At 32.2% G+C, this 23,459-nt stretch overlaps 1 long non-coding RNA gene across 1 annotated transcript; it reads right to left on the reverse strand.

Moving 5' to 3' along the window:
- Positions 1-11,996: 11,996 nt before the first annotated feature.
- On the reverse strand, positions 11,997-14,683 carry LOC140046827 (uncharacterized). Its single transcript, XR_011844861.1, has 4 exons — positions 14,543-14,683; positions 13,337-13,399; positions 12,980-13,017; positions 11,997-12,180 (listed from the first exon to the last, which is right to left on the reverse strand). It is a non-coding gene; the product is annotated as an uncharacterized lncRNA (long non-coding RNA).
- Between the last annotated feature and the right edge of the window lie 8,776 nt (positions 14,684-23,459).

Below are 23,459 nucleotides of genomic sequence, written 5' to 3' on the forward strand. Positions count from 1 at the left end.
CATTTAATAAAGCGGATCGCGCTAGATTTTAATATGTTCTTGACAAATCAATTATCTTTCACATGAGTTAACAAAGTGACCACGTGATTAAAACTTATGGAAATTGTTGAATTGTAGATATGAATTCATATACAAATTTTGTTTATATGATGTTGTGACGTCCTCATATGGCAGTTGTTCAACAAAAAGTCAGATGTTTATCTCTTTCGTAAAAAATCATCGCGTTTAAAATAGAGCGCATCTCAGTTTCACGTTCCGAAATTTTTAAAATTTGTATGTGTATATTATAATGTAATTATTTAGATAATTAAATTATATAACATATATAGTGTATTCTGTAATATGCTGTCAACACTGTAAACATATTTATGTCTTACTCATAGGATGGCATAAAAATTGCCGGCGTGCTCAAAATTCTTCAACTTCTAAGAATGTATTTACTTAGATAATTATTCTCTAAAATTGTTACCTTCATGTATAATAAAAATAAAATATAGGTCTCGTAATTTTTTCTGTGCTTTACTGTATATAAGTATATACTAGACGTATGACACAAAATAGGCACAATTCAATAAATAAACCGCGCCTTTCACTTTTATCTGCCTTAATTTCCTCAAAATGCCAACATTTTGTTGCTCATAAAAATGTTCCTATCGGATGCTGTGAGGTCATGCTATGGGGTCATGCTATAAGGTGCTATGGCCAGTAATTGGAAAGGTAGGATTTTTATTTGTTTTTTGTCATAGTTCATCACTTCAACATATTACGCATCTCAGTTGTACGTGCCAAATTTCCTTTTAAAATAAAACGTATTATGTTATCGTTGAGATGAATTATTTTCCGAAAATGGACATACTTTTATGTTTCATTTTGATGACATCAAACAATATTGTTCCCGTAATTTCATTTCTATACACCATAATATACTACAGTACAACCAGTTACATGTGTGAATAATAATAATTACAATTTCTTGTCTCCTCTGCTCTGTGATTTGATCTAATGGATTAATGATATTTATCTCAGTTACCGGTGAAAATTGCTCCAATAGATATAATATTTCTGATGAAACTAATATTATCACACCATAACTGTTAAAAATAATCTTTTATTTTAAACAAATTGAAGAAATCACACAAATCTGTATAAAATGTGTACCGGTATTTATAAAAGCTTTCATTGGTTATTGCAAATGGTACAAAATTGTCAACATATAGTAGGCTGTTCATACTATACAGTAGTTCATCAACATTTTGGTGATCAGTAATTTTACTTAGTACATTATTTAAATGATAATTTGTTAGTTGAGGATTCATTAAACGCATATTTATTGATCTATTTATAGAAGATTCTTATTTTTTAACAGTCATTAACATGATTAATAATTTAATCATTTGCCGCGTTTAGACAATTGTTATGAAAGAATGACTGCATTAGTGGATGCCTAAAACTCCGGATCCCATTATAATTGAAGAGATGAAACCATTCCATTGAACACCTAAAAACCAAAACAAAATAAATTAATTATTCTTGCAAATGAGTAGATTACTGTATTAGTAAATTCATGTGGACCTGTATTGATAGAAAAAAAAATGAAATTATGTATAGAATGAAGTATTGGTAATCGTATAAAATAAAACGTATTTTCTTCTTCTGTAAACTTTTTATTTTTAACATTACTTGAATACCGGTAGATATTGAAAGATTTTTATCTGCACAGATTGCAACATTGCATATTCAAATCCAGAACAATATTTATAATAATATAACTCACATAAAAACAAGATTAAAATGTGTTTACTCACCAGATATTGTTTCTCCTATACAGGAGAATGACATGGGTTGAAATTACAGATTATTCGCTGCCCCTCTTGCATCGATAATAAATTGATTATTTTTCCAATTGAGTAAATTACTGTATTAGTAATTTCATGTGGACCTGGATAGAAAAAAAAAAGAATTATACAACTGAAATTATGTATAGACCTAATGAAGTATTGGTAATCGTATAAAACAAAACGTATTTTCTTCTTCTGTGAAACTTTTTATTTTCAACATTACTTGAATACTGGTAGATATTGAACGATTATTATGTACAGAGATTGCAACATTGCATATTCAAATTCAGAACAATATCTATAATAATATAACTCACATAAAAACAAGATTGAAATGTGTTTAGACACCAGATATTGTTTCTCCTATATAGGAGAATGACATGGGTTGAAGTTACAGATTACTCGCTGCCTCTTGTGCTTAGAGGGTCATAATGATTTTCAGCTTGTTTTTACCAAATTGTTTTTTTTTTATTTGTATCCAGTTCTATTTTCATTTCCTAAAAAGTTTTTACAGAAATATAATTCAAATACTTAAAAACCATTGATGCAATTAAAATTTAATTTGAATGGCTTCATGATAGCTATAATAAATTGGAATTACTTCAGCCTGTACTGAATCAAGACCTTTGCTATAAACATGATCAATCAATGTATTGTTTTCAGTTGTAGAACATGTAACATGTTGTTTGTACTCATTCTCTGCCATTAAATTATTCACTCTGGAAGATTGTTTGAAAAGATTTTCATTAAAATCACCCATTACAATACATTTTGTGCTCATTTTATGTAACTCTTCCAAATGTTTTCTCAAATTTTGACAGAATTGATTAATATCATAACTTGGGGGTCGATAAATTACTGACACGGCAACAGAAATCGGACTTGTTATTAAAAATGAAACTGCTTCTATATCATTATTACATATGTTTAATCTGCTTGAAGACGTATTCTTTGCATACACTGCAACGCCACCATGAGCCTGATGTTTTATTTTGGAACTGAGATCATTTGTATTAGAATACGAATCATACCTTGCTTGGTGATACAATTTATACGGCTCAATGCGTACGTCAAAAAAATCATCATCCTTGTTTAACCATGTTTCAGTTAGACATATGACATTAGAATTCATAAACAAATCATTACACTGAAGATCAACAAAATGTTGTTTAAGCCCTTGGATGTTATGTAACATTATTGAAAATCTAGAAGCCGAATCATGACCTTGTTTATCACATTGTACGTATGAATCCATATTATTTAAGCACTTCTTTATGTTTGGATCACAATAAATCAGACTAGGTTTAAAATTTTCAATAGTAAGTCCAGTTATTGAAGAAACACGACTGAGGCCTACATATGCTTGACCATGCGTAAAAGTATCTTTAAGGCAAACCACTGCTTTATCCATTGTCATTCCTTGCACTTTATGAACTGTGCATGCATATGCTAATTTGAGAGGAAATTGTTTTCGACTGTATTTTTTCCCCATAGATTCTTTAAACATTTCAATTGCCTGAATACCAATGTCATTATTGTCAAATTTTACTTTAATAGATACTGGTTCGGTGTTATGATCAGGTTTGACTATTTCATCAACATGTCCCATACATCCATTCGTTAAGCCTTTTTTAACATCTACATTTTTAATCAACATCACTCTGGCATTAATTGCAATCCACAAATAATTTAGTAAACTAGTTTGACGTGAATTCCGAGGTTTGTCACAATTTTTGCTCTTTTTCTTGCTATTTACTACACTATCTTCTGCTTTAATGCATACAATGTCTGTACAGGTTTTGTGCAACATTTTTTTATTCCATTCATCAACTTGTTTGTTGCGTGGGTAAATATGAACAGCATCTTCACATTCTTCACCTGTTTCACGTGATTTTAGAACTAATAAATCGTTATCAGACAAACAATCATGTTTTTCTTTTGTACGCAATTTGTTTAACAATAAAGCAAATTGTTTATCTTCTTTTTGCCTCATGATTTGATCTAAGTGTACTTGCTTAAAGTTATCTATCCACAGTGAGCTTTCCAATGTGTCTTTATATAACGAACTGCCCATCACCGGGGGTAACTGATAAAAATCACCAACAGCAATTACTGAAATGTTACCAAATGGACTATCGTTGCGTACTTGTTTTATTTGCCTTAATCTTCCGTGGATATACCAAAGTAACCTTTGATTTACCATTGATATTTCATCTATAATAACAATTTGCAACTGGCCCAATTTATTACGAAGTGCACTTATTTTTTCTTCTCCAAGTGGTTGATACGGAAGTAAAATATTAATCGGGATAGACAAAGCGCTATGAATTGTTTGGCCTTTAATATTATATGCTGCGATTCCTGTAGGAGCTAATTTCAATATTGACAAATCATCGGGATTTTCCATAATCTTTCCAAGAATACGTGTCGCTTCATTATAAATACAATTTACCAAATGACTTTTTCCTGTACCAGCGCCTCCAGTTATGAAAGTGTAAAATGCTTCAGGTTTTTTACCATTAACTTTGTCTAAACACCATTGTCTTGTCTTATAATATATATGTTGTTGTTTTACATTTAAAGATCGAATCATTTTGTTCAATTCTGGTCTTGGAATATTAGATGAATTAGACTCTACTTTAGATGTAGGATTTTTTTGAATTCCAAAATCTGGAATGAAAAATTCATCTTCTTCATCATCAACCTCTACATTTGGCTTTGGGTTGTCTAACCTTTCTTTTTCGCTTTCTGGACATAATAGGCTCCATGCATCTTCTTGTGGTCCAAATTTTGATAAACATTCCTGTGCTTCTTCAACATCATCAGCACTTTTTTCATATTGTTCCCTGTTTCCATGAACTATTGACTTTACCGTTTTTAATTGACAGCCACATAATTTCACACATCCTTCCTCATGAAAATGTTCGTACGTTTCAAAATTTGGAGGTTTTAACTGTTCATCTTTTCGAAATGGTAAAAATAACTGAAGTATACTCAAAAAATATTTCTCAGGTGCTGTATCCATTGGAAATCGAGGGTATCTTACTATAGCATTACAAGTTCGTGTTCTTTTTTGGATGAATCCCAACTGTTTTTTTAACTGAAATACATTCTTTTTTTGTTTGTTTCCTTTCATTTCTGATGAACTCAATATTCTATATTCTGAACAAAATTTTGCAAGGCACATTTTATTAAATTCAGAACTATTAGGTCGAGCTTTATATTTGTCGATCTTATTTGGCAACCATGCACTTACATCATCATCTGCTTTGTTTTTAATTACACTTAGTGGTAAACTCATTCTGACAGGATTAGGTCCTACTGGGATAAATTCAACTTTCCTTGAACATTCTTTTAATCTTAAACTACAAACACGATAAATACTTTCTTGTGCAGACACTTCTCGGTTATTCATATAAACATTACCAAGTTTTCGCAAACTTTGCCTAGCATCTTCATTGCCTTCTTTTACTTCTGATGCTGCATGAGATAACAGTAAGCCCATTTCTCGTTCAGATTTAGACATATATCCTATAACGTAAATAATACATGCATATACATTTGTAATATACTGAATATCCATATTAGCATTCCATGCTCTCAATAAGGAAGGATTATATTGATTTACCCACACATCTTGAGGGTTTCTTTTTATAACAATTTTTTCCTCAGTAGCTACACAATTATTTGCTTTCTCAAATGCACTCTGTGTAATACCTAAACTTTGGAAAAGTTCTATTGCATTTTGATATGTTTCTTCATTAGTCACAGCATTTTTTACCGAGGTTAATAGCTCCGTTGCTTGTTTATTGTCATCATTATCATCACTATCTTTATCCACAATTGTAGGTCTCATAACAAATGTATTTCCAGAAGGTTGTCTGGGGAAGTGAAATCTGCAGTTTGTTCCCTTTTTTTTACATGATTTAGAATGTCTTTTACTGTGAATTTGCACACTTTTAACAATTTCATTCAGCTCAGGATCTACAGTTTCACATGGTACAGCACAAGAAATATATTTATCGACAAAATTAATAACGTCGTTATCTTTATCTGTACCAAAAATAGGAGCATTTTCAACCCATACTAACATATGAACATGTGGACTTCCTCTCATTTGAAATTCAATTCGGTAAAAATAATCTATGACTTTACCAATCGGCTGTGCTTCAGACAAAATTACATTTTTCAAAAAAGTATGAAAGCGCTTGTCAAACATTCTGGCAACAGTCACTGGATTTGATTTTAACAAATTACATTTATCTGCCCATTCCAATTCTTCAATGTTTCTTTGGTCTCCTGTCTGACTTAACAATGTCGTCATTATTTCTTTCCAACGGAAGTCTGCACTAGAGAATGAAAGAAAGAATGTTGGCTTTCCAATCTGTCTAACCATTGCTATTACATCTTTCTGTGTAGCTTGCCAGTACGGTGGAGTTCCACGAATTTGTTTTAAAAATTTATAACCCCTATCAGATTTTAAAATTTCCTCAATTTTGGTAACATTTTTTAAATCGGACACAGTAACTTTACTAAAGTCATCCTTTTTACTTGACCCTTTTCGCAATGCAATGGAAATACTTGATAAAATTTGTTGAAGTTCATATAAAGATTGAGCATAAAAAATGAATTCTGTATTTTGTGCAAACCTGTTATCTATATGCATTAATCTATTATGAAAATAACGTCCGAGTGTTATTTTAACATCTCTTGTATCATGAAATGTTGGTTGGCCTGTTGGAAATAACACTGGAAATGATTTTGCTTCATTACTTTTATTACTTAATAATGCAATAGGGCTATTATTTTCACACGGTGCACAACAAATTATGTCATTAAAATATTCATCAACCAGATTTTGTCGCCTGTCAACAGGTTGGAGACTTGTATCAAAGATAGCACCACACAATCGGTCTTCTACTTCTTCCTCTTCTTCTTCATTGTTTTCTACACATGTGTGATTTTCATGTACATTATTATTTGCATTTTCGATGTTTTCTTCAGATAAATAATTATGCCATTCTTCATTAATAGCTATATCAAAATAGCACTTGTTATGGTCTTGTAAATATCTAAGAGCTTGAATAACATTAGCAGTGTTAACAAATTTATATTTGTAATAACCTTTGTAAGACAACTTTCGCTTCAATTTTACGGATATTAATTGATCATCAACCTCTGGTCTAGGGAGCATTTTTACAGTTTCTATAGTATTTGATGGTACACATACGACTGGTCCATGTATTCCATGCTGTCCACCTTTCGGTAAATTCATTAATTTCATAAAAGGAATGTTTAATCCAATCAAATGCTGCTCTAAATTATTTAAACACCTGAGCTCAGGAGGAATATCGTGTAGTTGTAAATTGTTTGAATTGGCTTCTGCAGGAACATTCCCGTTTAACAATTTCCTGTGGCATGTGAAACAAATCCATAAATGACACCTTGGTGACTCGACAAATTGACAAGGTTTATTACATTCATTATTGCAAATATGCAAATACTTTTCATTTATACAAGCCTTATTTTTGTATTTAGCTTTGATGCACTTCATAACTTGATCTTTGAATAACAATTTAAAGCATACACAACAAACATATTCAGGACCATGAGAAACTGTTTTCCTGAAGTTTTCTAAAACAAACGCAAAATTAGTGTTTTTTCTTTGGATTTTTTCCCGATTCTTCATGTTTTTGTTCATAATTTTTTTTCGGAACCCTTCATCGCCATGATACTTTTCTGTAAATTTTTCCTTACACCTTTGACGGAATTTTAAATTACCTTGATATTTCTCAGCCAATTTTAGTTTACAATTTTGTCTAAATTTCAAATTACTCCGATACTTTTCTGCCAATTTTTCTTTGCATTTTTGTCTAAATTTCAAATTACTCCGATACTTTTCTGCCAATTTGTTTTTGCATTTGTGTCTAAATTTCAAATTACTCCGATACTTCTCAGCCAATTTTTCTTTACAGTTTTGTCTAAATTTCAAATTACTCCGATACTTCTCAGCCAATTTTTCTTTACAGTTTTGTCTAAATTTCAAATTACTCCGATACTTCTCTGCCAATTTTTGGGTAACGTTTTCTCTGAATTTTGAATTATTACAATACTTCTCTGCTAATTTTTGCTTCAAGTTTTGTCGAAATGTTGGATCATTGTGATACTTTTCTTTATTTCTTTGATTATTTTTTTGCATAGTTTTACGCCTAAAGATTGTGTCATTGTTGTATTTATTCTTCTTTATTTCTTTCAAATTTTGCGCAAATTTTTCATTAAATTTATAATTTAACAAATTGTTGAATTTTTTGGTTGTTCGGTAATCAAAATCAATGTTGTAGTTATGTTTAGCTTTATTTCGTACATTAACATTATATTCAGGTTCACATCTATACTTTTTGTGTTGTCTTTCTCTGTTTTCTTTCCTTTTTTGGAATTTATAATTATCATCACCATATCTTATTTTGTGTGCCTCTTTTGCTTTACGTTTCTTTTTCTCTCTGTATACAGAATCACTTTGATATTTGTTTCCGATTTCATTTGTTTCTTCTGATTTATTTTTTTCTTCTTTTTCCCGTTTAATTCTCTGTCGATTCTTTTCTCTTTCTTTTTTAATTCTATAAGATTGTTTTCGTTTTCCGCTCAATATTTTTACTTTGCTTTCTGAACAAGGTCTTTCACCAGTTTTACTCTGTTTGTGTTTTGGTTCTATATCTTCAAATGTGTCACAAGTTTCATTTCCCGTTTGCTTTCGTTTCTTTGTTGTAGAATTCTTTACAGAAAAATTCGCCTCTGTATTTGACAGTTTATTGTGCGATGTCACATTCATATCAACTTGTCCTGTTGTTTCCTGAACATTATTTTGACTGACATTAACAGATTCCACTACATTAAAATGCACATTCATGGTGTACAAAATATATATACCATTGTCAGTTGTAACATCATCTATTCCTCCCGGCTTTTTAGCAGAAAACAATTGCCACGTCAAAAGTTGATCATTAAATGAATAAATATCTGTATTAAGCAAGTTTGCCATTGCACTTATTTCAGTATTGGATGCCCACGTTCCATTATCCATTACTCTTTTTTTTAACACATATTCCTTAACTGATCTATATTCGTGACTAAATGTATTAATAAACAAGTCACCAGTCTCCAATAAATGATTAGTAATTGCTCTTCTTAAAAGAAAATGATTATCTTCAGTACCAGAAATAATGTATGAAATTGCACGATAAAAACAATTACCATCACCTGTAATATTCGTAATTTGAAGAGGATGTCCAATCTGACTAGCTCTGTTAATACCACAATTCATATCGGTATGTTCACAATGAATGCCTACTTCATTACACATGTTTTTCTTTTGTGCTTCTGAGATAGGAATAAATTTAAAATTCTTGTCAGGTCTTTCTCCATACTGAACATTAACAATTTCAATATCACTATCACTTTGCCATCCATTACTTGATGAAACATGACCTTCTTTATTATGTTTTTTGCCTTTAACGTTAGAATCAATATTCTTGTCTGGTAATCTTGTACTACATTTATACTGATAAGACGTACTAGGTTCATCAACATCGACGTTTCCCAAGTTTCTTTGTTCACAATTATCATCGAGCACAGAAGCGGAACATAACATCATAGACTTATTTTCAATATTTACACCAGTCAGTTCAAACTCGGTTTCATGTAAATTACAGTTCATTGACCTTGCTAATCTTATACAATAATCGTACACACCTTGCCAAGATGGACTGTAAATTAAAATACTCTTTCCATGTTCACTAACACAACCAAATCGATCTCTTGCATGTGGATCAAATATAAGAAATCCATTTACACGTTTGATAATAGAAAATGTGCTTCTGTTGAAATTCATAAAAAATGCATCATGTTGATGTAATTCTTGTTCAAGAGCTTGGTTTAATGACAAGGCTCCATATTCAGCCATAAATTCGAGATTCCCATCTATTATGCCAAAAACTGATTCTTTTGGAGATATTACAAATGTGTTATCCAAGATATCCAATTCTTTCGGCAGTTCAGAAATCATCAAAAGGTCCTCATGCATAGTGGAATCTTTCTGAATGTAACGGTACAACTCGTTTCCAAGAGTCAATATTGTATCAAGGTCTTTGGTGTAAAATTCATTTCCATTTATCTTTGTAGAATAAAGAATAGCTACAAGACTATTTGCAACACACTGTTTACCACCTGCAAAGCCAAATCTATAATTCCCTTGATTGAAACTACCCTGTGCTATAGTTATATTATTATCATTACTATTATATAGTTGCAATTCATTTATTGATTGTGTATTCTGCCTTATTGGTGCATTCTTTTGTTTTGATCTCTCATCGATTATCAATTCTTCCGAAAAATTATTTTTTGTTAAAACTTCAATATCCACATCGATAGCATGTTGGTCACATTTAGGTTTAGTATGGGACCTAATTTTTTCAGTCACTGCTTTTTTAGATCCGTCATCAATTATCGATACTTCGTTTTCGTCAAATTCACAACTTTTATGATCTGTACCATTACTATCAATTATTCTACTTCTGTCATTCATTTTGCTATTATTTTGTGCTTTCGCATCGTCAGTCGCTGTGTTGTCGTTTTCTACAGTACATTTCATTTTAAAATCCTCGTCAGTTTTCGTTTCAGAATTGTCATTATTACCCATGTTCTTTATATCTTTCATAGTATCGCAATCATTCTTTAAATTCACATTACCTTGTGCTTTTTTGTTATCAATCTTCTTAGTTTTGACAAAACGACCTTTGTTATTTCGTAAACGTTTCGAACCACCACCTGATTGTTGTTGTATTCCGTTTGTTACTTTGGTATTTTTCAAAACATCACACATAGGCCTACCACTGTCATCAATTATTGTTTGTGAATTTCCCAATACATTCGTTTTAGCATTTTCTTTGTTGTATTCTCTGTAAGTATTTGTATTCATATTCCATTCCATTTTGTTATTATTTCGTCTTTCATAGAAATCTTTTACACCTTTGCCAATATATTTTACACCTGGTTCTATACTTATACCATTTATAACGCGCTTTCTCCTTTTCTTATTTCCTCTATTTTTACATCTTTTTTTTCTGTTGTCGGTTGTTTTCTTTGATTTTACCCTTATCCAATCACTACCAAGTAAATCTTCACTTCCTGTTTGTTGACATTTTTTTAATTTGGCATTATTACGTTTTTCCTTATTTTTCGTTAAGTCTGCAGTGACAGATTCATCAGGTTCTAGAATCGTATATCTATTGAAATGACAGGGAATACCTATTTCACCCAACATGTTATCAACAAAATTACTATTCCCACACATTGAACAAATCCAAATTACCCTGGAATTACATAGTTTGTCTTCAAAAACATCTCTTACACATTTCACATGAAAATATTGACTACAACAGTCACATGTTATGCAATTGTCGTCTGCTTTCACTTCAATACTACACAAATCGCATGTATCATCAAACTCTGAAGTGACCTGTGTACCATAAGATAATATGTTTATGATATCATCAATTATTTCTTTAAATTCCGTTGTATCTTTGATAACTTCACAATCGACATTACCTGTATCATCATTTTCCAGTTTTATAGTGCTCATGTCTTTGACATTCTTAGATAAGCAACATTGGTCAAGTAGGTCCAAGATTTCATCAATGACTGTTTCAAATTCTGTTGTATCTATAATACCACTATCAACATTACCAGCTGTATTGACATTATTGTACTCTTTATTTGTATTTTCTTTATTATTCTTAAAAAAGCACCATAACATTAAGAAGAACATTAAAAACAACATACCAATAATAAAGATTATTAATAGTGTATCCATTATGTATGGTTAATCAAATCCAGAAATTGTTTTCAAATTCTATACAATTGATGTATTCTACTTCGTAATTACTTTATACAAATATGTTTTTTTTCCTGCTAAACTTATATTTATCTTTCCAAATTGTGTTTCGAGACAACTAATGTTTATATTCACTACGCCTAACTTTTTTGGTTCTGCAAAAGCCTTGATAAAGTTTCTATAGATAATAGAAAGATAGATAGATTTAGATAGATAGATAGATAATAGACTGCTGTCTATAAAAAGATTTGAGATTTCGTTTTATTCATCCAGTGGAGATAATGCTTAAAATAATTCATCCAGTGGAGATTTTGCTTTAAATTTGCTTTCGTTGTTGCTGTTTTGTAATACTTATAATCGGTTAATCCTCGTTGGTACTCTCTTTCGGAGAGCAGGATCTCTTTCGGAGATCCGGGTCTCTTCTGAGACCCAGCGGATTAATTCTTCAAAACTCTGCAATAAAAGAGAAAGAAAAATTATTAATAATGTTATATATATTTTTTCTCTACCCCATGACTTATAAGAGAAAATTCTTGCATAGTATTAGTAGGCATGCTCAAGCAGCATAATTGTAATACGCATGATATAATCATTCACTTCACAATCTTTGTGCGATTTAATCGCTTAATTAAACTCATTAGTCGTTAAAGATGATAGATCAAAGAAACATACTATGTTGTGAGTCATAACTTGAAAATAATGTAGTCCAAACTATATGATTCTAGTTGGTATCTTTTACATAACCCAATTTTTTTTATAGGTTAAAATAAACTACAAAAACTAATGTATTTTTTTAATAAGGCCCTGTCATAGGTATCATGTAAAATGAATAATAATGATTAATCGGCAGCACACGTGACTCATAATACACAAAATACTGTATAACACATTTCATGGTACCTGTAGTAGATTTTACCGATTTTAAATGATGTAAACTTTATTTTGCATTTTTAACAATTTTTAATGTATTTGTTTTATCACATCTTGATATTAACTGTATCAAGGGGTGTAATTGCTTCTTAATCAATGTCTGAAAAATTAATAAATTTCCTCAAAATGACTTTGGGTATGAGACGGCTGATTAGGGCCTACATGTAGTCTCAATGCTAATTTCATTTAATATTCACAAACAATAAAATCTGAATTATGTAAATGTTTCATAATAGAAAATGCCTACAAAATAACAGGCAACAGTTCACAAAGTAAGGAAAATATGTTTTCTCCGTTTAACAGATAATCTACTAATACTCACAGCTGTAGCTGACACTGTAGGCCTATATTTTCTACAATCTAAAAAATACAAGTAAAAACATTAATAATGGCAATAAACAACATAAAAACTTTTTCCAAATCAACATGCTTCTTAATCAATGTCTGAAAAATTAAGAAATTTCCTCAAAATGACTTTGGGTATGGGCCGGCTGATTACATGTGGTCTCAATGCTAATTTCATTTAATATTTTAATCACAAAAAATAAAATCTGAATTATGTAAATGTTTCATAATAGAAAATAATGCCTAAAAAATAAAAGGCAACAGTTCACTCCCAATCATGAGGCCATTAATCATCTCTACAAATTATTTATTTTAATTCATGTACACTACTTACGATATTCTAGAGATTATGAAGTAAAAACAATGTTATTACACTATTGTTTATCTCTTCCAACAGCTACAAGACAAAAATATATTCTATAAAATATATTATAAAAATCAATACAAATTGTGATCAAAACAGCCACAACATTTGGGCGCTAGTTCTGTTTCGCACCTGTCATTTATTTCGATTCAAAATTTGTTTAGTAACTTTATCGTGAGTACCACACCTTAGAATTAGGCCTCAAATACTTTTATGAAGGAGATCACACAAAAAGTAAAAAATAAATCCTTTAAATTGATGAATTTACAGACGTGTTTCTCGCACATCGGTTCGTGAATTTCGCATAGGCCTACGCCATGTTCAATGTTGTTGTGTCTATGGAGCGCCAATTGACATTGGCAAAATATATTAAAATTGAACGTAATTTTCACTAATAAATGCATTAAATATACGCATTATAATAATTGAGTTTTCAGCTCTCTATTATGATTGCTCTTTTGGCGCTCCATAGAAACAACAACATTGAATGCAAAATTCACTAACCGATGTGCGATAAGCACGTCTGTAAATTCATCAATTAAAAAAATTTATTTGTTACTTTTTGTGTGATCTTCTTCGTAAAAGTATTTTTGCGGCCTAATTCTAAGTTGTGGTACTCACGATAAAGTTACTAGGCCTAAACAAATTTTGAGTCGAAATAAATGACAGGTGCGAAACGGAACTAGCGCCAACATTTGTAACAATGAGATAAGACAGGTGCGAAAGGGAACTACGCTGACCTACACTAGTACTACTAGGACTACTAGACTGACCTACAACATGCTATAATTGTAAGCTCATTCAACGAGTCGTTGTTTCTTCTCTTTAATTAAGAACTTATAAACTAAAAACTAAAGTTAATATATATATCCAAGGTGCAAAAGGAAACTAGCACCGTTAGTCCTACTAAAAACAGGCTAGGCCTAGGTACACTGTGTAGTAGACCTATTTGTTCATATTTAACATACACATCAGGCCATACACGATTGTCGTGCTGCTCCGGAAGCCATCGGGCAGAAAAACTTCACGACGTTTGTCATCTCTCAAACTACAGCCTTCCCGTATGGTGTATAGCACACTAAACACATGCCTCTATATCATTAGGCCTAGCTAGCCTAGAGGGTAAGTAGAAATTACAAAACAACTACAAATTAAACAATCCACATAATTTCTTACCTATTTCTAAACAAACTTGAGTTTGTTATCAAGTTTGTTATTTCTTAATATTCGTTATATATAAAATAGTATTTGTAATACAGTATTATCAAAGTTATTAATAAAGTTATCTTGTATCAGAACGACTCTGTACAAACCAACATGGAGTTATCAACATATGAAGTATGGCATGCAATCCTCGCCAAAATTACCAATATGTAACGAATAAAGGAAATTAGTTGTGCATCGCGTATCTCTAAAACGTGTAAACATAACATTTCATAACTTTGACAGCATATGGGCATTTACGTGTAGTTGTGCACCTCCTATTTTTAAATGACTTCAGAGTTGCGCAACATGACTTACGCGCGTTTTTACGAAATTCGCGTATTTAACATAGATCGAAAACCATTATAACAATTTAAAGTTTAATTTATATCTTGCGCTAACTGACTATGGAAAAATGGCATGTTTCACGCGAAGTTACGCGTGCACGTGCGTTTAAAATCTAAAAACGCAAAAAATCTATTTCTAATCAATTTTCTACGCATTTCATGTCATTTTAAACTTATAAAAATTCCCACGCACGCATTTTTACGCGCGCGTGCGCATGTAGCGTTATTTTTTGTTTTTCCAGCCTTTTCTAGTAATTTTACCAATTTTAAAACAATTTCAACTTAATATCACGTCATACGAGCACGTAGAATTTGACAATTTGCGCGCGTTTTTGATGAAAAAGTTAAAAAATTCGTCAAAATTATTCTTTTTTTAAACAGTCATAAATTCTAAACTACACGGTCAACTTTTTGTGGATGACATATTCTGGAAGTTGATGAGTTGTAAATATCGGATCATGCATCAATATGGCTAACCGGACATTTTAACGTCATCGTATGGCCACTCGAATATAAAATATAGGATTTTTGTCTCTTTCGTCATAGCTCGTCACATTTAATAGAGCGCATCTCCACTTATCCGTATTCCATTGCCTTCCATTTTTTCGTATTGTCTAGGTCAATCAATTATCTTTCGCATGATTTACCATTTTTTGAAATGTTTATGACGTCATCATGTGCAAAAGCGTCAGTAACTTTGGTCACTTATTTTCACCTATTCTGCACTGTATGTAGTACCTATACAGTATATAGCGTATACCGTATATACTTATACGTGACGCAAAATAGAGAGCGCGCTAAATTTTTTTTCAATGGCATAATCGTTTTTCTGCGCGCAAAATTCAGACGTGTGGCGTGCACGTGGATTTTTCGATGCGGATAACCTAACTCGTCCGTAGTGACGAGTTCAAATCTAGTATTTATTTCTTTCTTTCCACACTTCTCTCCCATTTTTTGTGGGCAGCGTATCTCTAATTCTAGCCAACAGAAGATTGTATAACTTTGTCAAAAGATTGCCCTATATCTGTAGATGTGCATGAAACTTTTTTTTTCAAATTTCGAGTTGCGCAGCGTAAGTTACGCGCGATTTTATGAATTTCAATTATTGATCATAGATTAAAAACCAAAAGTCATTTTGTATTGAAACTTGGTGAAAATTTAAGTCATATAAAGCGTAAACTTTCTGTAGATTAAATATGGCAGGTTGCGAAAAAAGTTACGCGCGCACGCGCGTTTAAAATTTCAAAATGCGAAAAATCAATTTCTAATCAAATTTCTACGCGTTTCATGTCATTTTGAGCATTTCAAAAATTCCCACGCTTGCACACTTTTCTTACGCGCACGTGCGCACGTAGCGCAAAAACATCTTTTTTTTGCTTGATTTTTGTTTTTTCTGTCTTTTATAATAAATTTATCAACTTTCAATCAATTTTGCCTTAAAATCTCGTCATACGAGCACGTAGAATTAAACAATTTGCGCGCAATTTTGATGAAAAAGTCTAAAAATTTGTCAAAATTATGCCTTTTTTTAAACAGTCATAGATTCTAAACTACGTGGTGAACTTTTTTGTAATTATATATTCTGGTAGTAGATGAGTTGTAGATATCGAATCATGTATCAATATGGCTAACAGGACATTGTGACGTCATCGTATGGCTACTCGAATATAAAATATAGGATTTTTTTCTCTTTCGTATAGCTCATCACATTTAATAGAGCGCATCTCCGGTTATCCGTATTCCATTGCCCTCCATTTCTTTATATTGTCTAGGTCAATCAATTATCTTTCGCATGATTAATCATTTTAGAAATTGTGATGACGTCATCATGTCCAAAAGCGTCAATAACTTTGGTCACTTATTTTCACCTATTCTGCACTGTATGTAGTACGTATACAGTATATAGCGTATACCGTATATATTCAGACGTGACGAAAAATAGAGAGCACACTGAAATTGTTTCAATGACTTAATGGTTTTTCTGCGCGCAATATTTTAACGTATGACGTGCACGTGGCCTTTGCGCTGCGGATAACCTAACTCGTCCGTAGTGACGAGTTCAAATCTAGTCTTTTTTTTGGTTATCCGCACTTGGCGGATAACCCCTTGTTATTGTCAGGATCTTTTTTTTTTTTTTTTTTTTCTTTTTTTTCTTTTTTCTTCTTTCTTTCCCAGAATTTTGTTGCGCGTGTATCTCAAAATCTTCTTAACATAACATTGTATAACTTTATCAGAAGATTGACCTCTATCTGAAGATGTCGTAATAAGGTTTTCAGTCCAGTCTGAGTTGCGCAGCGTAAGTTACGCGCAATTTTATGAATTTCAATGATTGATCGTAGATTAAAAACCAAAAGTAATTTTGTATTGAAACTTGGTGAAAATTTAAGTCATATTATGCGCAAACTTTCTATGGATTAAAAATGGCATGTTGCGCAGAAAGTTACGCGCGCACGCGCGTTTAAAATTTCAAAATGCGAAAAATTAACTTCTAATCAACTTTCTACGCGTTTCATGTCATTTTGAGCATTTCAAAAATTACCACACGTGCGCAATTTTTTTACGCGCGCGTGCGCACGTAGCGCAAAAACATCATTTTTTGGCTTGATTTTTATTTTTCCTGTCTTTTTTTAGTAGATTTACCAACTTTCAAACAATTTCGACTTAAAATCACGTCATACGAGCACGTAGAATTGAAAAATTTGCGCGCGTTTTTGATGAAAAAGTTCAAAAATTCGTGAAAATTAAGCCTTTTTTTAAAATGTCATAGATTCTAAACTACGTGGTGAACTTTTTTAAAATTACAGATTCTGGAAGTAGATGAGTTGTAGATATCGAATCATGCATCAATATAGCTAACGGGACATTGTGACGTCATCGTATGGCCACTCAAATATAAAATATAGGATTTTTTTCACTTTCGTCTTAGCTCATCACATTTAATAGAGCGCATCTCCATTTATCCGTATTCCATTGCCCTCCATTTCTTTATATTGTCTAGGTCAGTCAATTATCTTTCGCATGATTCACCATTTTAGAAATTGTGATGACGTCATCATGTCCAAAAGCGTCAAGAACTAGGGTCCCTTATTTTCACCTATTCTGCACTGTATGTAGTACGTATACAGAATATAGTGTATACCGTATACACTTTGACGTGACGCAAAATAGAGAGCGCACTAACATTTTCTCGATGGCATAATCGTTTTTCTGCGCGCAATATTCTAACGTATGACGTGCACGTGGCGTTTGCGAGGCGGATAACCTAACTCGTCCGTATAGACGAGTTCAAATCTAGTTTCTTTTTTGGTTATCCGCAACGAAGTTGCAGGATAACCTCTTGTGATTGTACGAAATCATCATCAACATCAACTTTTTATTTCTCTTCTTTCTTTCTGTATGATTTTTGTGGAACGCTTTTCTCGAAAACTTGCAAACATAACATTTTGTAACTTTCTCAACATATCGTCATGCACATGAAGATGTGCAGCGAAGCTTTTCATGATATTTACAATTGCGCAACGTGACCTACGCGCGATTTAACGATTTTGTCGTATTTAACATAGCTCGACAACCAAATAACATTTCAACTTGAAACTTTGCAAAAGTTTAATTTATATCATGCGCTAACTTTCTGTTGAAAAAAAATTGCGTGTTTTACACAAAGTTACGCGCGCACGCGCATATAAAATTTCAAAATGCGCAAAATTAATTTATAATCAACTTTCTACGCGTTTCATGTCGTTTTAAGCATGTCAAAAATTCCCACGCGTGCGCACATTTTTACGTGTGCGGTGCGCACGTAGCATTGAAAACGTATTTTTTTCGCGTGATTTATGTTGTTCCAGCTTTTTCAAGTAATTTTACCAAATTTTAAACAATTTCGACTTAAACATACGTCATACGAGCACGTCGAATTGGACAATTGGCGCGCGTTTTTTATGAAAAGGTTAAAAAATTCGTTTAAAATATGCCTTTTTTTAAACAGTCGTAATTTCTAAACTAGACGGTCAACTTTTTGTGGATGGCATATTCTGGAAGTAGATGAGTTTTAGATATCGAATCAGGTAGTAATATGGCTAACTGGACATTGTGACGTCATCGTATGGCCACACGAATATAAAATTTAGGATTTGTGTATCTTTCGTCATAGCTCATCACATTGAATAGAGCGCATCTCCACTTATCCGTTTTCCATTTTCACCCCGATTTTGATATTGTCTAGGTCAATCAAGTATCTTTCGCATGAGTTAAAAATATTTTAATTTTTTTGACGTCATCATGCCTAAAAATTTAAATCACGTGTGGCATTAATTTCATCTTTACAGTAAATTTTAATCTGTTATAGCTCGTAAGAATAAAATGTGATAATCACGATTAAAACTTTTTCTGGAAGCTATTGGATTGTAGATACGAAATTATGTAAAAATGTTGCCAATCGGATGTTGTGACGTCATCATATGGCTAGTTAAACAAAAAAGGTCGTATTTTCATCTTTTGCGTCATAATTCATTACATTTAAAAGAGTGCGCATCAATATTTCACGTATTCAAATTTCTTCTACACGCTAATACGTTGTTGCTGAGATAATTTCCTTTCGGAATTGCTACCTTCGCGTTTCATTTTAAAACCGTCAACATGTTAAAAATTGCAATAAATAGCGGGTCCCTTAATTTCACCTATTCTACACTGTATGTGATATGGATACAGATACTGTGTATACTATATATGAATTTAAATAATAAAATTCAGCAATAACAACATATCATATTCTTCAGTTCAGGTCATAATGCCAACGTGAACACTTCCTTTTGTCCTCAACCTATCCTCTTAATGTTTATGTTGCACCACTTGCGCGGCGGATAACCAAACTCGTCAAAGTGACGAGTTACATGTCTAGTCTTTTTCTTTGTTCTTCTTTCTTTCCACGAATTTTGTTGGTCGCATATCTCTAATTCTGGCAAATATAACATTGTATAACTTTGTCATAAGATTGACCTGTAGCTGTAGATGTGCAGCCAAGCTTTTGGACGATTTCGGAGTTGCGCAGCGTAAGTTACGCGCGATTTTGTGAATTTCAATGATTGATCATAGAATAAAAACTAAAAGTCGTTTTGTATTGAAACTTGGTGAACATTTAAGTCATATAATGCGCAAACTTTCTATGGATTAAAAATGGCATGTTTCACAAAAAGTTACGCGCGCACGCGCGTTTAAAATTTCAAATTGCGAAAAATCAATATCTAATCAACTTTCTACGCGTTTCATGTCATTTTGAGCATTTTAAACATTCCCACGCGTGCGCAATTTTTTTACGCGCACGTGCGCACGTAGCGCAAAAACATCATTTTTTTGCTTGATTTTTGTTTTTCCTGTCTTTTTTAGAAAATTTACCAACTTTCAAACAATTTCGACTTAAAATCACGTCATACGAGCACGTAGAATTGGATAATTTGCACGCGTTTTTGATGAAAAAGTTAAAAAATTCGTGAAAATTATGCCTTTTTTTAAAAAGTCATAAATTCTAAACTACGTGGTGAACTTTTTTTAAATTACATATTCTGGAAGTAGATGAGTTGTAGATATCGAATCATGCATCAATATAGCTAACCGGACATTGTGACGTCATCGTATGGCCACGCAAATATAAAATATAGGATTTTTTTCTCTTTCGTCATAGCTCGTCACATTTAATAGAGCGCATCTCCACTTATTTGTATTCCATTTCCCCCCATTTTTTTTATGTTGTCTAGCTCTATCAATTATCTTTCGGACGATTCACCATTTTCAAAATTGTGATGACGTCATCATGTTCAAAAGCGTCAATAACTTTGGTCACTTATTTTCACCGATTCTGCACTGTATGTACTACGTATACAGTATATAGCGTATACCGTATATACTCAGACGTGACGAAAAATAGAGAGCACACTGAAATTGTTTCAATGACTTAATCGTTTTTCTGCGCGCAATATTTTAACGTAGGACGTGCACGTGGCCTTTGCGCTGCGGATAACCTAACTCGTCCGTAGTGACGAGTTCAAATCTAGTTCTATTTTCTTCTTTCTTTCCACGAATTTTGTTGCTAGTGTATCTCTAAATCTTCTTAACATAACATTGTATAACTTTATCAGAAGATTGATCTCTATCTGAAGATGTTGTAATAAGGTTTTCGGTCACGTCCGAGTTGCGCAGCGTAAGTTACGCACGATTTTATGAATTTCAATTATTGATCATAGAATAAAAACTAAAAGTTGTTTTGTATTGAAACTTGGTGAACATTTAAGTCATATAATGCGCAAACTTTCTATGGATTAAAAATGGCAAGTTTCACAAAAACTTACGCGCGCACGCGCGTTTAAAATTTCAAAATGCGAAAAATCAATATCTAATCAACTTTCTACGCGTTTCATGTCATTTTGAGCATTTCAAAAATTCCCACGCGTGCGCAATTTTTTTACGCGCACGTGCGCACGTAGCGCAAAAACATCATTTTTTTGCTTGATTTTTGTTTTTCCTGTCTTTTTTAGAAAATTTACCAACTTTCAAACAATTTCGACTTAAAATCACGTCATACGAGCACGTAGAATTAAACAATTTACGCGCATTTTTGATGAAAAAAGTTCAAAAATTTGTCAAAATTATGCCTTTTTTTAAACAGTCATAGATTCTAAACTACGTGGTGAACTTTTTTATAATTACATATTCTGGTAATAGATGAGTTGCAGATATCAAATCATGCATCAATATGGCTAACCGGACATTGTGACGTCATCGTATGGCCACTCGAATATAAAATATAGGATTTTTGTCTCTTTCCTTGTAGCTTGTCACATTTAATATAGCGCATCTCCACTTATTTGTATTCCATTTCCCCCCATTTTTTTATGTTGTCTAGGTCTATCAATTATCTTTCGCACGATTCACCATTTCAAAATTGTGATGACGTCATCATGTTCAAAAGCGTCAATAACTTTGGTCACTTATTTTCACCTATTCTGCACTGTATGTAGTACGTATACAGTATATAGTGTATACCGTATATACTCAGACGTGACGAAAAATAGAGAGCACACTGAAATTGTTTTCAATGACTTAATCGTTTTTCTGCGCGCAATATGTATGACGTGCACGTGGCCTTTGCGCTGCGGATAACCTAACTCGTCCGTAGTGACGAGTTCAAATCTAGTACTTCTTTCTTTCTGTCATTTTTGTGCGTCGCGTTTCTCTAAAACGTGTAGACAGAACATATCGTAACTTTGTCAACATATCGACATTTACGTGAACTTGTGCACCTCCTATTTTTGAATGACGTCAGAGTTGCGCAACGTGACTTACGTGCGATTTTGTGAATTTCAATGATTGATCATAGACTAAAAACCAAACATAATTTTGTTTTGAAACTTTGTGAAAATTCAAGTCATATCAAGCGCAAACTTTCTATGGATTAAAAATAGCATGTTTCACAAAAAGTTACGCGCGCACGCGCGTTTAAAATTTTAACGTAGGAAATATAAACTTCTAATCAACTTTCTATGCGTTTCATGTCATTTTGAGCATGTCAAAAATTCCCACGCGCGCAAACATTTTTACGCACGCGATGCACACGTAGCGTTAAAAACATATTTTTTTCGCGTGATTTATGTTTTTTCAGCCTTTTCTAGTAATGTTACCAAATTTTAAACAATTTCGACTTAAAATTACGTCATACGAGCACGTCGAATTAGATAATTTGCACGCGTATTTGGTGAAAAAGTTCAAAAATTCGTCAAAATTATGCCTATTTTTAAACAGTCATAGATTCTAAACTACATGGAGAACTTTTTTTTAATTACATATTCTGGAAGTTGATGAGTTGTAGATATCGGATCATGCATTAATATGGCTAACCGGACATTGTGACGTCATCGTATGGCCACGCGAATATAAAATATAGGATTTTTGTCTCTTTCGTCATAGCTCATCACATTTAATAGAGCGCATCTCCACTTATTCGTTGTCCATTTTCATTCCGATTTTAATTTATTCTAGATCTATCAACTATCTTTTGCATGAATTAAAAATTTTTAAATTTTTTTAACGTCATCATGCCTAAAAATTTAAATTACATTGGTCATTAATTTCATCTTTACAGTAAATTTTAATCTGTTATAGCTCGTAAGAATAAAATGTGATAATCACGATTAAAACGTTTTTAGGAAGCTATTGTATAGTAGATACAAAATCATGTAAAATTTTGCCAATCGAATGTTGTGACGTTATCATATGGCCAGTTAAATACAAAAAGTCGTATTTTCATCTTTTGCGTTATATTTCATTACATTTAAAAGAGCGCGCATCAATATTTCACGTATTCCAATTTCTTCTACACGTTAATATGTTGTTGCTGAGATAATTTCATTCTGAAAGTTCTACTTTTGCATTTCATTTTGAAACCGTCAAGATGTTAAAAATTACAATAAAATACGGGTCCCGTAATTTCACCTATTTTACACTGTGATATGTTTACAGATTGTACTGTGTATACTATGTATATGACACAAAAT

The sequence above is a fragment of the Antedon mediterranea genome, chromosome 4 (assembly GCF_964355755.1).
Source record: "Antedon mediterranea chromosome 4, ecAntMedi1.1, whole genome shotgun sequence".
In the NCBI taxonomy this organism is placed as follows: Eukaryota; Metazoa; Echinodermata; class Crinoidea; order Comatulida; family Antedonidae; genus Antedon; species Antedon mediterranea.